Below are 16832 nucleotides of genomic sequence, written 5' to 3'. Positions count from 1 at the left end.
AGTCTCCACAAGCAACTTTAAGTCTTCTGGGCCTCTGCCATGGGGCTCCTAACTACAGTACAACCAGACTGCAGTTTCCCTGCCAAGGTGGAGACCGGTTTTCTTGTCTATGGAAGGTCCAATAAATATAGATCAGCAGAGGATCATGGGACAAATAAGAGTTTGCCTACATGCTAGCTTCCAATATGTACCGAATTATCCCCATTAGCCTAACATGACACTTCTTCTTTTCACATCTAATTCTCTATCAATGTTCTTATATAGGGAGAGACACACTGGCACATTGTTTCCTGCAGGGTGGCCACGTGGGATGTGGCAGTTGCAACGGCCATATTAAAGGCAGATGGCGCCCCTCTGGGGCACCGATGATTTTGAACAAATACAGCTTCTATTTGGGAGAGTTTTTGAAACGATGCTTCTCATAACACAAACAAGCAGAGTAAATTTAAGGAGAAAAGCAAATAAATGATGTTTTTATGAACTCCTCGGCTGCGCTGGAGCTGTATTCTGCTGTGGAGCTGCACAGGCTTCCAAGCACCACTCACATACCCAGAAGCCTGCGACTTTACTGCAAGGGTCTTTGCAAGAGGGGTGTGAGCTTTCATATTAAAATTCCCAGAAGCCCTTGGGGGATACCTTCTTAGGGGGACTCTATTATACGAAAAATTATTTGCATTTGTGTAATGCTTAGTAAAACCAGGGTAATTTTTTGGGAAAAACATAACAGGAATAGTCTGGGGGCTATATTAAGCTATACCGTCAAGCTGAACTAAAGATACATTCTCCTTATAAATAGGGCCTATTTACCCTTTACACAGTAAAACTAGGATTTCCTTGGGTTGTTCCTAAACCAGCTTCATGGCCCAACATGTGATATAACATTTATCTTGGAAAATACAAGTCCATTTGATTTAGATTCATGGGCTGGACTTTTCCTTTAGTCTCCTCCCTTCCACGGCCAACCTTATTCTAGAGATAAGCTCATGCAATGTTCTCTTTGCTTACTGTGATTTTTTTAACATAGAATAACTCAACCAGAACATTCTAAGGACACATGGGCCTCTGCTGGATATAGGATGTGTTTAGGGTGGGCGGGTTACCTGGTAAACTGGACTGGTACACACAGTAACCACTACCCTCTTTTTACCTTCTTCACCTTCTCTCTTACCTTTTTTTGTTTCAATTTTATCCCTTGTTGTCTCCTGGTCTTTCCCCAATTCTCCAGATTCTACTTCTTCTCACATAGCAAAAAACACCAAAAAAGGTCCCATTATTCCATTTATAACTATCATGTCCTGGTGGGCTCCCAATGTCCTACTGCAGAGTATGAGTAATGATGGTGGACCCACTCAAGAGCACACTACACTTACACTGTGACTGAACAGGAGACTCTTTTGGTGGCCTTGCATATGGGAAGCAAACCATGGTAGCGATAGGGAAATCAGGTCAACTGAGTGAGTAAAATGCTTATAGAAGTCTAGAACTGAAACAGAAGAACGGTCTGCTGGGAGATCTCCTCCTGGTAACCTAGTGGACCAGTCCTAGCCTCCCAGGGGCAACCTAAAAACTATAGCGGTATTGCAGCTCCTGGTTCATAGAAATTAAAAGGTCTCTCAGATGACAATCACGGGTACTCCCACCATGGCTTGGCTTGTGTCTTGGGCCTAGAAGTGGCCAGATTCTCGACACATCCATGTCAGGCTTAAGGTGGGGTCAAAAATAGTACTAGACCACTCCATTTCAGATATACTTTCTGGCTGGGGTCACTTGGTCCTGTGTGTAACATGGACATGCCCAGAAAGGAACAATATCATGGATGTTCCCAGATGGAATGGTCAGAACCTGGGGTACCCAACCGAGGCATGTGCCCCAGGCACCACTGGGGATGAGGGGAACCAATAAAGAGGTAGCAATTGATAGGGAAGGAGAGACCCCTGGGGAGCCTGTTAGGACTAAATAACATTGGGGTTTGTAGGTTGCAGATCAAGGGCACAGGGGAATAGTAAAGTAGGAGGGTGGTCTGGGTGATGCACTTCTGCTCAACTGAAAGTGCATCACTTCTTTGGATACCTTATGCTCTTCCACTTTTCATACCACTGGGAGGTAGAAATCTGCTTCCCACCTTCTCATTTTACTCATCCATTCATTTGTATTTTGTAGGCCATCTTGACCCAAATTATGAACATGTATAGCTAAAGATATGGGGTCGGTTATAGATTTTGCACCGTAGGCATTGCAGAGAGGCAGGGATCCCAATCCATAGGAGAATAATAATGTATATCAATTTGGGATGACCAGTTATTGAAATAACTTAACGATGTCTGAAGTTTGACACCAGGAGAACTGCAGGGTGGACATTAAACAAATTTGCAACTTTTTTTTTACCAGATGGGGCAGCATTTGGCCCATCTGCACTACCTTAATATGGGACCTGCAGACACAAGAGGCCTTATTTATAAGGGAGCAAAGTGCAAAAAATGGACGCAAACCATTCAGATGCACAGGAGCAAAACCAGTACTTCTGCTTTAAAAGGAAGCATTTCTCCATATATAGAACATAAATTGGTTTCAGTTCTAATGAATCATTCTCACTCCTTGGTGTGCCCGGCATGTGCACTGGTATCACCCAGATATCACGTGACACTATGAATTGCCTCGCCCATTGATATACACAGGAGACTGCAGTCATTTAGGAGAACTAGATTTTCCAGTTTATCTGTGTTGGTGTCAATTAAAAGTCCCTTCTCCAGCGTTGAACCAGCCAGGTGAAGGTGCCAGAATGGAAAGTAAAAAGTCGCTTGTATTTTGCATTTTTTGCTGCAGAATCACATTATCGTGCGTTGGTTGTGGGGTTTATACGGTGCCAGTAAAGCTATGCACCTCTATTGCAACTCATCATTTGGGTCAGGCAAGGACAGCAGGCAGCAATAAGGAATAGATAATGGCAGCGAGCAGTGATGAGAATCAGGCAAGGACAACAGGTAGGAATGAGCAATAATGAAGGACAACAGGTAGGAATGAGCAAAAGTGAAGGACAACAGGTAGGAATGAGCAATAGTGAAGGACAACAGGTAGGAATGAGCAATAGTGAAGGACAACAGGCAGCAATGAGCAATAATGAAGGACAACAGGTAGGAATGAGCAATAGTGAAGGACAACAGGCAGCAATGAGCAATAATGAAGGACAACAGGTAGGAATGAGCAAAAGTGAAGGACAACAGGTAGGAATGAGCAATAGTGAAGGACAACAGATAGGAATGAGCAATAGTGAAGGACAACAGATAGGAATGAGCAATAGTGAAGGACAACAGGCAGGAATGAGCAATAATGAAGGACAACAGGTAGGAATGAGGATCAGGCAAGGACAGCAGGTTGTCAGCAACAGGAATAGACAACAAAACACAATTGTGAAATCTTGGACAAGGTGACACCTGAAAACAAGTGCTACTTCCACTTTAGTGTCTTAGGCCCGTCTTGAGCCCCAGGACACAGAACCTTTTCATGTACAAAATGGCCCGACCATTAGTGAGATTAGTATGTGCAGGGGCCAGTGTAGTTGTTTGCTCAGACTGGGGGCAGATAACACTGCTGGGCTACAACAAGCTACAGACAACAAGCTCTGGCTACGGGTGCGGCTCAGTTTGCAGGAACAATTTTCCAACAGGACCAAATAAAATCAGGGACACAATGGGGGTCACTCATGCTTCTGGCAAAACAGTGCATTTCTGTGTTAGTGACTGTCAAACATTTTCAAACCCCACTTTGGCCCAGCCTTTAGCCAGAACTCCCCCTCACCATGAGAAACGGGTAGCTACTGTATATAGGAAAAAAGTCAGTGTACCAGTTATTAACCCCAAATGACCTTGACTGCTGTGCAGCTGCTAGTTCTGCCAATCAGACTGCTCCGTGGCTGCTAGTTCTGCCAATCAGACTGCTCCGTAGCTGCTAGTTCTGCCAATTAGACTGCTCCGTGGCTGCTAGTTCTGCCAATCAGACTGCTCCGTGGCTGCTAGTTCTGCCAATCAGACTGCTCCGTGGCTGCTAGTTCTGCCAATCAGACTGCTCCGTGGCTGCTAGTTCTGCCAATCAGACTGCTCCGTGGCTGCTAGTTCTGCCAATCAGACTGCTCCGTGGCTGCTAGTTCTGCCGATTTAGGACACTGTAAAGCACCACCTGTTGGCCTATTATATTATCCCCAACCAAAGGCGTGGGCTAATACAGCTGCACTCAGTTTGGGGGTAACTACTTTTTTTTTAAAAAAATTGCCCCTCGTCAGTGCTAGTACACTAGGGAGGGAGCTCCCGGTGTGAGCGGCCATCAGAGCTCATGTGCATAATGCACAAGTTACTGCATTCATTCATTATGTAGATGGGTGTCCCCCAACATGGCTGATCTGCACTGGGAGTCCCTCCGGGTCAGACCCAGACTGGCAATCTGTAGGTTCTGGTAAAAGCCAGAGGGGCTGTAAGATGCCATAGACACTCACTATTTATTGGACTGGTGGGGGCTGTTTGGGCCTCTGTGTACTTAAAATGTCAGGGCCTGTTTGGAATCCCAGTCCGGTCCTGCTCTTGGTGCAGGTGACATAGCGCTAGCGAGGGGCAATTAAAAAAAACTACTGTTACCCCAACCCCCCTTTTTTTTTTGCCCCTTAAATCGTGCATGTATCACACATATCCGGTTCGATTGGGCAGTTTGGTTGATTTTGGACATAGCGACATGTAAGCGCGTGAACGTCAGCAAAGGAGCAGGACATGAGTAGTGACATGTCCATATCTCCCAATATTTTGGAAATAAAAAGAGGGACAAAATAGTTGCAGCGAGCATCGTGGCAATTTTTGGCCACACTCACTAATTATCATGTTCATTTTACAAAATTTAGCAGGTTATGAAAGTCTGAACACATTTCTGTGTTTTTTTCCCCAGTTATTACAGTTTTGCTAATGAAGGTGAATTGCCCTTTAAGCTGTTCTCCCAAGAGACCTGTTATCTTATAATGTTACAATTACTTATTTGCTTATCTTGAAATTGTTACAAATGGATCTTATCTGAAGCTGTGGCTGTTCTGGGCTCTTTGCCAAAAGCCAATTAAGTTAGAGACATTGTTTCTTTTTCAGGCCGTTCAGTGCAGAGAAAATTAGGACTTTCCAGTACCCAGGAGTGTGGGTTGAGCTGTCAAAAGAGGGGCCGTCCCTCTGAAAATGCGACAGTTGGGAGTTATGTATGTCATGTCTTCTTAGAAATCACTTCAGTCTGCAGCAGACTTCTATAGACTTTGCCTTTTATACAGTCATTTTCTAGTTTTAAAGGGCTGAGGTGTGAACCCCAGTGGGGCCTCGTAGGCTGCTCGGCAGATGTGGAATATACATGAGTAAATATAATGATAACAATGGAAGGAAAGCTCCCTCCTGCATTTCCTTAGCACAGACATGGGAGGTCAGTAGGAGGCAATTAGAGGCAGGGGCAGCCATGTTGGTTCCTGGAGGGGGCGGGCTCTTCCCTTACACTGCAGGCGGCACTGGCTGTATCAAGGTTGCCTGACAGTTTATGAGGGAGTCGCAGTCACAGCTCTGTCCCACGTTTCTGCCTGTCTCTCTCCTCTCCCTGGGGACTGGCCATGAGTCACTGGTAGCCAGCACACCGCCTGCAGTAGCCCAGGTAACACAATGACAGGGTGGCCAGCTGGGGAGGAGGGTGGCTACCAATAGAAGGCTTTCCACTTCTCATTCTGTATGTATAAATGTCTGTATATAGAGAGCAGGGACTCTTTGTCTGGGAGGCTGATTATTCATTTCAGGGCAGGCGACCAATAGGAATCCACCGTGAAATGAGAAAGGAAAAAAAACTGCTGCTGTCATTTGATTTCTCTCTCTCTGGTAGAACTGAGCTGCTTCCAGCAAAAGCCGGCGGCTTCTGATCCCCATGAAAAGGCAGAGGAACTGCCAGCGGGGGCGGCTGCACAAATCACACTGCAGGTAAGTGGCTGCTTTGTGTCTTATTACCCAGGATGCACCCTGCTCACCTCCCTGGCACGGCAAGGGTTACACCTTAATCAGGAGAAGATGTGGAACATAGAGTTGGGGTTAATAATTAATTAGTGATTTCTGCTGAACACATGGAAGGTACAATGATGTGCAGCTGCTGAGTGTGAGGAGAGACTATTTTACACATTGACATCATCGAATGTATTGCTCGTTAGCTGTTGTTCAACTACAACTCCCAGAATTGCAACATAAGCAGTTGTTCCCCCTACTACAACCTGATGAGCTGCAGCTGATAAAAGCAATGTTGTTCCTATCAATGGGGATGTTAAACTAAAAGAACGTACCGTTCTGCCGTCCCCCGAGCACCAGTTATTTGTATCAGGGGGAAATAGTACCAGTTATAACAGAGCAGGATGGGACAGTAACAGTTGGGATCCCCTTTACCCAACCCAATGTACTATTCCCAGTTTTTTGCTGTTGCAGGGAGTTGTAGAACTACAACTCCCACTGGCGTCAGAGAGCTTTTGAGTGTTTGTTCTTCAACTCCCGTAGGCTTTCTTAAACCTAAGAGTTATAGTATGACAACATCCGTCGGCATCTGGGAGTTGTAGTTCAGCAACAACGTAAGGGTCATATGGTGGATAAATGAATCACTGGGGAGATCACAGTACAGAGTTGACAGTATAGTGATGACTATCTCATGCCTGATTAGTCCTTGTTATTCTATAACTAATAGGGGTGGCCAGTACATCTCTTTAAAGGGGTTGTTCGTCTTGGCGTGAACTGTTATTATGTTTTAGAGAGGGATATTCTGAGACAATTTGCAATTGGTTTTCATTTTTTATTATTTGTGTTTTTTTGAGTTCTTTAGCTTTTTATTCAGCAGCTCTCCAGTTTGCAATTTCAGCCATCTGGTTGCTAGGGTCCAAATTACCCTAACAACCATGCACTGATTTGAATAAGAGACTGGAATAGGAGAGGCCTGAATAAAAAAAGAGGAGGAATAAAAAAAAGATGAGGAATAAAAATCAGCAATAAGTCTAAATGTGTAGGTTTACAGAGCATTTGTTTTTTAGATGGGTCACCCCTTTAAATGGGTGGTTCACCTTTAAATTAACTTTTAGTATGTTAAAGAATGGCCACTTCAATGCAACTTTTTAATTGGTCTTTATTATTATTTTTTTTTTATAGTTTTTAAATTATTTGCCTTCTTCATCTGACTCTTTGTAGCTTTCAAATGGGGGTCACCGACCCCATCTAAAAAACAAATGCTCTGTAAGCTACTTATTGCTGATTTCTATTACTCCTCTTTCAATTCAGGCCTCTCCTATTCATATTGCAGTTTCTTATTCAAATCAATGCATGGTTGCTAGGGGAATTAGGACCCTAGCAACCAAATGGCTGAAATCGCAAACTGGAGAGCTGCTGAATAAAAAGCTAAATAACTCCAAAACCACACAAAATAAAAAAGGAAGACAAATTGCAAATTGTCTCAGAATATCACACTTTACATCATACTAAAAGTTCACTCCAAGAAGAACAACTCCTTTAAACCAATGGTGTCTGTGTAGAGTCATTGGGACTGACTTGGGCCAATAGGAGAGGAGGGTCCAAACCAGGTGGAAATGATTGGCTGATTTCTTGTCTCTGCACCCCGGGGCCATGGATTCCATCTCTGAACAAGCAGCTTTTATAGCTGTGACGTTTCTCTACAAACCATTAACTTATAATGGATATTAGTCCTGCTAGTGACTGCCAGCTAGCAACTGCCATCTCACTGGGGCTGTGGTTGTCTCTCATTGAGCTGTGTGTTGCTCTTGTGTTGCTTATCCCAGTGGGATAATAAGGAGACCAATGTTCTGGTTGGCTGGAACTCGTCTAAAGAGCTTTCCATTAGGCTGCCTGGCGTCAGACTAAAGTCCTCTATTTCTAATACTTGTGTCTCCAGCAGAACCAACCACTGACTGAGCTTGATGGGAACTGTAGTGTAAGAGGCCCGAGGAGCCTTTATGATATATATATATATATATATATATATATATATATATATATATATATATATATATATATATATATATATATATATATATATATATATATATATAATGTATAGTAACTGCCCCAATGTTTTTTGGCATTCTGTAACACTGGTACAGGTGTAGGATCTGTTATCCAGAAACCTATTATCCATCAAGCTCCAAATTACAGAAACTCCATTTTATCCGAAAAAAAATCACATTTTTAAAACCGATTTCCTTTTTTCTGTGTAATAATAAAACAGTAGCTTGTACTTGATCCCGACTAAGATATAATTAATCCTTATTGGAAGCAAAACCAGCCTATTGGCTTTATTTAATATTCACATGATTTTCTGGTAGACTTAAGGTATAAAGATCCAAGCTGCGGAAAGATCCGTTATCCGGAAAACCCCAGGTCCCGAGCATTCTGGATAACAGGTCCCATACCTGTGTAATGATTTCACAAACAAGGTAAATTCCACATACTGATTATCAGTCTATATAGGTATGGGATCTGTTATTCGATAAAACCCATTATCCAGAAAGCTCTGAATTACAGAGAGGCCATCTCCCATAGATTTTATCCAAATAATCCAAATTATTAAAAATGATTTCTTTTTTCTGTGTAATAATAAAACAGTAGCCTGTACTTGATCCCAACTAAGATATAATTAATCCTTATTGGAGGCAAAACCAGCCTATTGGGTTTATTTCATGTTTATATGATTTTCTTGTAGACTTGGAGTTATTTATCAAAATCTGAATTTATCTCATTATGTTCTGAAATATACGCCAACCAAATGGCACAGGTTATTTCCCCTTATTTATCAATACATCTTCCAGAGCGGGAAAAATCTATTGAAAATCGTGAAAATCGTACGAAAATTTAAATCATACGAATTTTTCCCGTATTTTTGCACGAAACCCAGTGCAGATCTTCGGGACTTCTCCCATTGACTTATAAACAACCTTGGCAGGTCTGTGATACCAGATTTTCAGATTCCGACTTTTTCCATACTAACGGTATAATAAATAACAAAAATTCAAGGTTTTTTTTTTCCACAAAAAATTCGGATTTACTAGTAAAAAAAAAAAATTAAATTTTTCGAGTTTTTGGCATTCAGACTTGATTAAACAAATAGATGTATGAAGATCCAAATTACAGAAAGATCCCTTATCCGGAAAACTCCTGGTCCCGAGCATTCTGGATAACAGGTCCCATACCTGTACTGATTGGCAGCGGAAGGCTTTCAGTAATGGCATCACTGTCACGGACCTGACAAAATTGCTGGTGGGGGGCGTAGTATCACAGTGGGGGGCTGTGCTGATTGTAGGGGTACAAATGCCTTTGGGGAAGTACATTATATGGTCTCTAATAAACAGATAAAATAAACATTTTTTATTTCTATGTCCAGCAGCTCCTGCTTTCAGTGGGCAATGTGAGAGTTTTAGTTGAACACAAGCAGAAGGACTGCAGGTTGGGTTGGAGGCCCTTCTGGTGGCTCCCCTTGTTTAGCTCACAGGACCAGTGTTTTCTATAGCATTCGCTGTGTGAGTCACATGACTAACTGTTTGCACTATATGAGCCATGTGACACCCAGTAACTGCTGTTACACTGCTGCCTGCCTGGCAGTTTGTTATGGTGTGTGTAGGTGGCATTTAGTAGAATGCTGTAGAATTGGCCATACATTTTCCAGTGACCTCCCTTTCACATGATTTAACTTATTAATCCTCCAGGCCCCAGCCGGTATGTGAAAGCATTTTAAGGTCACAAGATCCTCACCTGTTATAGTGTGTTAAATGGAATCGGACACAATTGTGAGGTTTCTGCTGAGCCATCTCTGATCTGATATCCTGGAATGAGACTGGTATGATTTATTGGGGATCAGGTCCTCGGGCTGGTGCAGCAGACATTTTGCATATCATTATACCTTTATAGGGAGATAAACCTCTAACATGTTCCTGCTGAATTGTGCTTAGTACAGGGAATACCTATGCTGCCATAGTTTTATGGGATCTCTGTACAGACTATGAGCAAACTTAGGGACTGTTCCTGCTGAATTGTGCTTAGTACAGGGAATACCTATACTGCTATAGTTTTATGGGATCTCTCTGTACAGACTATGAGCAAACTTAGGGACTGTTCCTGCTGAATTGTGCTTAGTACAGGGAATACCTATGCTGCCATAGTTTTATGGGATCTCTCTGTACAGACTATGAACAAACTTAGGGACTGTTCCTGCTGAATTGTGCTTAGTACAGGGAATACCTATGCTGCCATAGTTTTATGGGATCTCTCTGTACAGACTATGAGCAAACTTAGGGGACTGTTCCTGCTGAATTGTGCTTAGTACAGGGAATACCTATGCTGCCATAGTTTTATGGGATCTCTCTGTACAGACTATGAGCAAACTTAGGGACTGTTCCTGCTGAATTGTGCTTAGTACAGGGGAATACCTATGCTGCCATAGTTTTATGGGATCTCTCTGTACAGACTATGAACAAACTTAGGGACTGTTCCTGCTGAATTGTGCTTAGTACAGGGAATACCTATGCTGCCATAGTTTTATGGGATCTCTCTGTACAGACTATGAGCAAACTTAGGGGACTGTTCCTGCTGAATTGTGCTTAGTACAGGGAATACCTATGCTGCCATAGTTTTATGGGATCTCTCTGTACAGACTATGAGCAAACTTAGGGACTGTTCCTGCTGAATTGTGCTTAGTACAGGGGAATACCTATGCTGCCATAGTTTTATGGGATCTCTCTGTACAGACTATGAGGAAACTTAGGGACTGTTCCTGCTGAATTGTGCTTAGTACAGGTAATACCTATGCTGCCATAGTTTTATGGGATCTCTCTCCTATTCATATTCCAGTCTCTTATTCAAATCAGTGCATGGTTGCTAGGATTATGTGGACCCTAGCAACCAGATAAAATTGCAAACTGGAGAGCTGCTGAATAAAAAGCTAAATAACTCAAAAGCCACAAATAATAAAAAATGAAAACCAACTGCAAATTGTCTCAGAATATCCCTCTCTACATCATACTAACAGTTAATTTAAAGGTGAACAACCCCTTTAATAAGCCCCTGTCTGTCAGGTGACTGCGTGGGAGCGTTGCTCTAACACCCGTCTGCACCCGTGCGGCTTTTATAAGGTTCAGCGCCCCAGGGGCCCAAGTCTGATAGAGGAAACCACTAAATCATTGATAGGAACAGGTGGAAATACTGTGAGAATGGAACAATCGGTATGAACTCAAGAATTATCACTTCTGCTTTTCACTGAGGGGTTGTTCTGTGACCATATAAAGGCACAAGGCTGCAGGCTGAGTTATACAGGGAACTCTGAGTATCACTCATGTATTATAAGGGATAATGTACCCCCTACTGTAAATGATAAGGATATTAGAAGTCACTGAGGGGTTGTTCTGTGACCATATAAAGGCACAAGGCTGCAGGCTGAGTTATACAGGGAACTCTGAGTATCACTCATGTATTATAAGGGATAATGTACCCCCTACTGTAAATGATAAGGATATTAGAAGTCACTGAGGGGTTGTTCTGTGACCATATAAAGGCACAAGGCTGCAGGCTGAGTTATACAGGGAACTCTGAGTATCACTCATGTATTATAAGGGATAATGTACCCCCTACTGTAAATGATAAGGATATTAGAAGTCACTGAGGGGTTGTTCTGTGACCATATAAAGGCACAAGGCTGCAGGCTGAGTTATACAGGGAACTCTGAGTATCACTCATGTATTATAAGGGATAATGTACCCCCTACTGTAAATGATAAGGATATTAGAAGTCACTGAGGGGTTGTTCTGTGACCATATAAAGGCACAAGGCTGCAGGCTGAGTTATACAGGGAACTCTGAGTATCACTCATGTATTATAAGGGATAATGTACCCCCTACTGTAAATGATAAGGATATTAGAAGGAATTACTAGATCAAAGGCAGCAGAATTAGCAAGTTTATTATCCTCAAACCAGCCTCCTCCTCCTCCCTTGAGTGACCTGTGGACCATGAAATCCTCTCATCACAAGAAATGTATGTTATGGCCTAATTAGATCTGACTCCGGCCGGGATATTTTAGGCAAAACGTTCATGTGCCGTATTGGCTGAGAGTTTCTGTCCTGTTACTGGAAATACATTTATCTCATAGAACATTGATATCAGGAGGATATGAGTGTTCATGGAAGGGGCATTGGGAACAGCTGAGTCAGCAATAGGTTGTGCCTTATAATGGGCAAAAAAACAATACATTGCTACGAATGTAACACTATATTCTCACTCCACACTGAGTTGCCACCCGGCCGGTAAAAATGATGCTAAAAATAATGTTATTAATAAAAACAGCAGGATTAGAGGAAGGCCAGTATTTTTTTCCAGAAAAGGAGGCAACCCAACGCTATACACCTGGTACACCCTAGTTAATGCAAAGCAAATCCTCCAATGAGAGTCTTCCTTCCTTCACTTAGTTATAATCCTTATGCTTTGGGGAGGTCTATGATATGAGCCAGTTCTTTTAATTGGTGGGGGGCTGTGATGCCCACAATAGCCCCTTCCTCTACTGTGGACTCTGGGGAATGATGTGACCTTTATTTACCCATGATGCCTTGGTCACAAGTTGCTCCTGGCTGCCAATTGTAAGACTGCACAATATAATTACAGACTTTTAACCCCGAACAGATAAAGTGCTACTGAGGCAATTGAAACAAAGTCACCCGCATTATCTTCTGGGGCTGTTCTCTGTAGGGTGGGCCCTTTGTGAGGAACAGGGCAACTAACATTTTGGTGCATTTTACCTTGGACCCATCCATTTAATTGTAGCTAAAATAAAACCCTCTGGCTGCAGAGAGGAGCTGAAGGAACACTGATTTCTCTTGCAGCCTCTGCAGATGGATCCTATTTCCCTGTGCCAGGATTAGTCCGATTATAGATGCCCTTGGGGCCATTGTTCTACCCCTGGCTGTAATATGTGCTGATTATAGGGGGAAGATCTCTCATGGGACACAAGGGCCCTTCTGTTTGATCCTGTGTATTGGCTGCCAGATACTCTGTGATTAGACATGAACAAAGCAGCTCTGGGGTCTCACAAGCTCAAGCCTCCATATAGACTTTACTAGGGTTACAGAACCTGCTCAGTGTTTATGGGTCTATTTCAGTGTGGCATAGAGGTTGGCATGGCGATATTATAGGGTATATTATAGGGTATATTATAGAGTATATTGTAGGGTTTGATATTGTGGAAGCAGTTGTATGCTGAGACCTCTGCTAGTTTACCAGTAGTCCATCCCTATTGTATCCTGCACACAGAATGTCAGCTCTTTAGGCAGAGAATCATTCAGTGGACTGTTAGGGTCAGGGCACACGCTTAGCAAAGTCGCCCAGCAAAAAATCTCCTCTTCTTTGAGGCGACTAATCTCCCCGAAACTGCCTCACGCCAGCTAAAATGTAAGGTCAAGACTCCACGGACGATTCCGCTGCGATCCGCCGCGCTGCGCAAAAATGCAGGCGTCGGGTCGGATGCGATGGAAATAAGGTAAGTAATTTTATTGTCGGATCGTGTCGCAGCATTAATACGATGCGACACGACTGTCGGATGCAGACGCTGCGTCATCAATGAGACACTATCCGACAATAGCATTACTTACTTTATTTTCGTTGTATCCGACGTCACGCCTGCGCTTTTGCGCATCGCGGCGGAATAGTTCGTGGAGTCCTGCCCTAAATCACCGGCGGGATGTCACTCGGAGCGCTTCGTTTTCCTAAGTTGCCTGAAGTTTCCTCGTGAGGCAACTTCAGAAAACGAAGCGTTCCGAGTGCCATCCCGCTGGCGATTTACACTGCTGGAGGCAGTTCAGGGAGATTAGTCGCCCCCGAAGAAGAGGAGATTTGTCGCCGGTCGACTTATCTCCCCAATCAGAGCGTGTGCCCTGTCCCTTATTTCATGTTAAAAATCAAATTCTGCATTCAAAGGGAAGCTCAAAAGGGGATGCAACTCCATGTAGGAAAGTAACTGCGCTCCTCTGAGCACTATTGCATGTTGCTTGAATGCTCTCTAGTCCTGGCGTAAAATTTTTTATTTTTTAATGCAGGAGCTAGGGCTCAACCAAGGGCTAGGGAGTCGGCATCCCCAGGGTTAAAGGGGTGGTTCACCTTTAAGTCCACTTTTAGAATAGCCAATTCTAAGAAGCCTGTCAATTGGTACTTGTATAGCTTTTGAACAATTTGCCTTTTCCCTTCTGACTCTTTCCAGCTTTCAAAAATGGGGGTCACTGACCCCATCTAAAAACAAATGCTCTGTAAGGCTCCTTTTTATTAATCGTCTTTCTATTCAGGCCTACACATATTCCAGTCTCGTAATTGAAACCAATGCATGGTTGCTAGGGTAACTTGGACTCTAGCAACCCAGACTGCTGAAATTACAAACTGGAGAGCTGCTGCATAAAAAGCTAAATATCTCAAAAACCACAAATAATAAAAAATGAAAAGCGATTGCAAATTATCTCAGAATATCTCTCTCAACACCGTACCAAAACTTAATTGAAAGGGGAACAAACCCTTTAATAGGAAGAATACAGATCTCTGTGTCATTGAGAAGCTGCTTCCCTCCAGCTTTCGGAAGTTCCTTACAATAAACTTAGGGAACAAAGTGCATTACCCTCATATCTACAGCGCTGGCCAATCTGGAAGTGGACCTTGTCATTTACATGAGCTTTACTGGGTATAAAGAGGAGGATTTCTGGCTCTTGGTCAGTTAACGACAAAATGTGCCGAAAGTGCATTTATTTGCCGAAGGTTGGGAGTGAATGGGGCGAGTGTTTGCACGTGTTTTATTACTTTTATACTCGAGTCGAGCTCAGACTTGTGTGTGTAAAAGTTCACAAGGCCGGACAATTCAAACGCTGGATCTTTATTCCATTGTGTTTCATATGCTCCGTGCCAGAGACTGGCAGATAATGATCATCATTACTGAGCTTAAAGGGATAATGTCATGGGAAAAAAACATTTTTCAAAATGAATCAGTTACTAGTGCTGCTCCAGCAGAATTCTGCACTGAAATCCATTTCTCAAAAGAGCAAACAGATTTTTTTATATTCAATTTTGAAATCTGACATGGGGCTAGACATATTGTCAATTTCCCAGCTGCCCCTGGTCATCTGTGCCTGCACTTCAGGAGAGAAATGCTTTCTGGCAGGCTGCTGTTTTTCCTTATCGATGTAACTGAATGTGTCTCAGTGGGACATGGGTTTTTACTATTGAGTGTTGTTCTTAGATCTACCAGGCAGCTGTTATCTTATGTTAGGGAGCTGCTATCTGGTTAACTTCCCATTGTTCTGTTGTTAGGCTGATGGAGGGGGGGGAAAGGGAGGGAGGTGATATCACTCCAACTTGCAGTACAGCAGTAAAGATTGATTGAAGTTTATCAGAGCACAAGTCACATGACTTGGGGCAGCTGGGAAATTGACAATATGTCTAGCCCCATGTCCGATTTCAAAATCGAATATAAAAAAATCTGTTTGCTCTTTTGAGAAATGGATTTCAGTGCAGAATTCTGCTGGAGCAGCACTATTAACTGATTCATTTTGGAAAAAAAAAATTTTCCCATGACAGTATCCCTTTAAAAAGTCCCATTTTTGACATTCAAGGACTGATGCAATATAAAGGTTCAAGCAATGACTTAGGCAGCTTTTGTTGAAAACTGGGGAAACTTTAGAGGTAAAACAAAGAGGATATAGACCAGTGATCCCCAACCAGTGGCTCTGGTACAATATGTTACTCACCAACCCCATTGGAAGACAATTATTTTGACCCGTGTCAATTTTGATGCGAGCGCCAGTTTTTACATGCGCGGCTATTTGGTCCAAATGCATTAAAGTCAATGGGCGTCTGAATAATTTTAATGCTGCAGGTTTTTCGCCATTGAATTTATTTGCAGGCGGCGAAACACGGAAATTTGCTGCGAATCCTGGCAAATTTATTCGCCCATCGCTACTCATGGGTAACAAAAGTTGGGGTCCCCTGCACTAGAGGATGAAAGGGATTGTATCTTATACACATCAGTCTTTTAGCTGATTCATTGCAATACAGATACATTTGCACTTATCTTGGGTGTGCGGGTTTATTATATATGGGTGCTTCTATGGCACCTTGGTTCCAAGGCTGAATGAATTGCGCTCACTGATACCAATCGCCCTTCAGCAGAACAACCTTGAGCGCCTCCAGTTAACCCCCTTATCTCTCTCCGCTGCAGATTTGCCGGCACTTAGGTCGGCGTCACACTTGGCATTTTGTCAGCTGCCAATTCTGCTTTTGTCCTCTCACTCTGTGCTGGTGGTACGTCCACAAGACGGAAAGCTTTTAACCTCCAGCAGAAGTGCAGCCCCCTGTCCCAGCAGCTCCTTTTAATAGTGACTGGGATATCTCATATTTGTGTAGCTGAGTTCCCAGTAATGGTTTTCTGGGTTCACCCCAAATTTCAGCCTATTTGGCCTTTAGTGTCTCTATAATGAAGGTATAGTGACCTAGTTTGGATTAAGCTGAAAAGAATTCTGCGCACTCATTGAGCCTTGCCTCGTAGCCCATGGGCATGTTTACTTTTCTAGGGAGGCACATGGCCTTTTCATTAGAGGCCCCACTATAGCGGGAACCGGTTCAGCCACCTTTCATAAGGTTCATTTACACCAAACAGAGCCGCACATTGCCTCATTCTTGGTTGGAGTTTATTTAGGAAGCCTCTGCGTTCAGACCAAATGCCGCGGGATTTACCATATGAAAAATTGTGCGGCGTTATTATACGTACGGCAGCTCCCAGCAC

At 43.1% G+C, this 16832-nt stretch overlaps 1 protein-coding gene across 2 annotated transcripts in view; it reads left to right on the top strand.

Moving 5' to 3' along the window:
- The window catches only part of stambpl1.S (STAM binding protein like 1 S homeolog), a 50097-nt gene that overhangs the window by 21510 nt on the left and 11755 nt on the right, over positions 1-16832 (top strand). Inside the window, 2 exon segments of one of the 2 annotated variants that reach the window (NM_001091198.1) lie at positions 5550-5658; positions 5881-5975. The exons of the other annotated variant lie outside the window; for it this stretch is intronic. The gene's annotated coding sequence lies outside the window, so the exon portion shown is untranslated. 2 annotated transcript variants of the gene reach the window in all.

Source organism: Xenopus laevis, chromosome 7S (assembly GCF_017654675.1).
Source record: "Xenopus laevis strain J_2021 chromosome 7S, Xenopus_laevis_v10.1, whole genome shotgun sequence".
Taxonomy (NCBI): domain Eukaryota; kingdom Metazoa; phylum Chordata; class Amphibia; order Anura; family Pipidae; genus Xenopus; species Xenopus laevis.
Note: the sequence above shows the minus strand (reverse complement) of the source record. Positions and strands in the feature narration are given on the sequence as shown.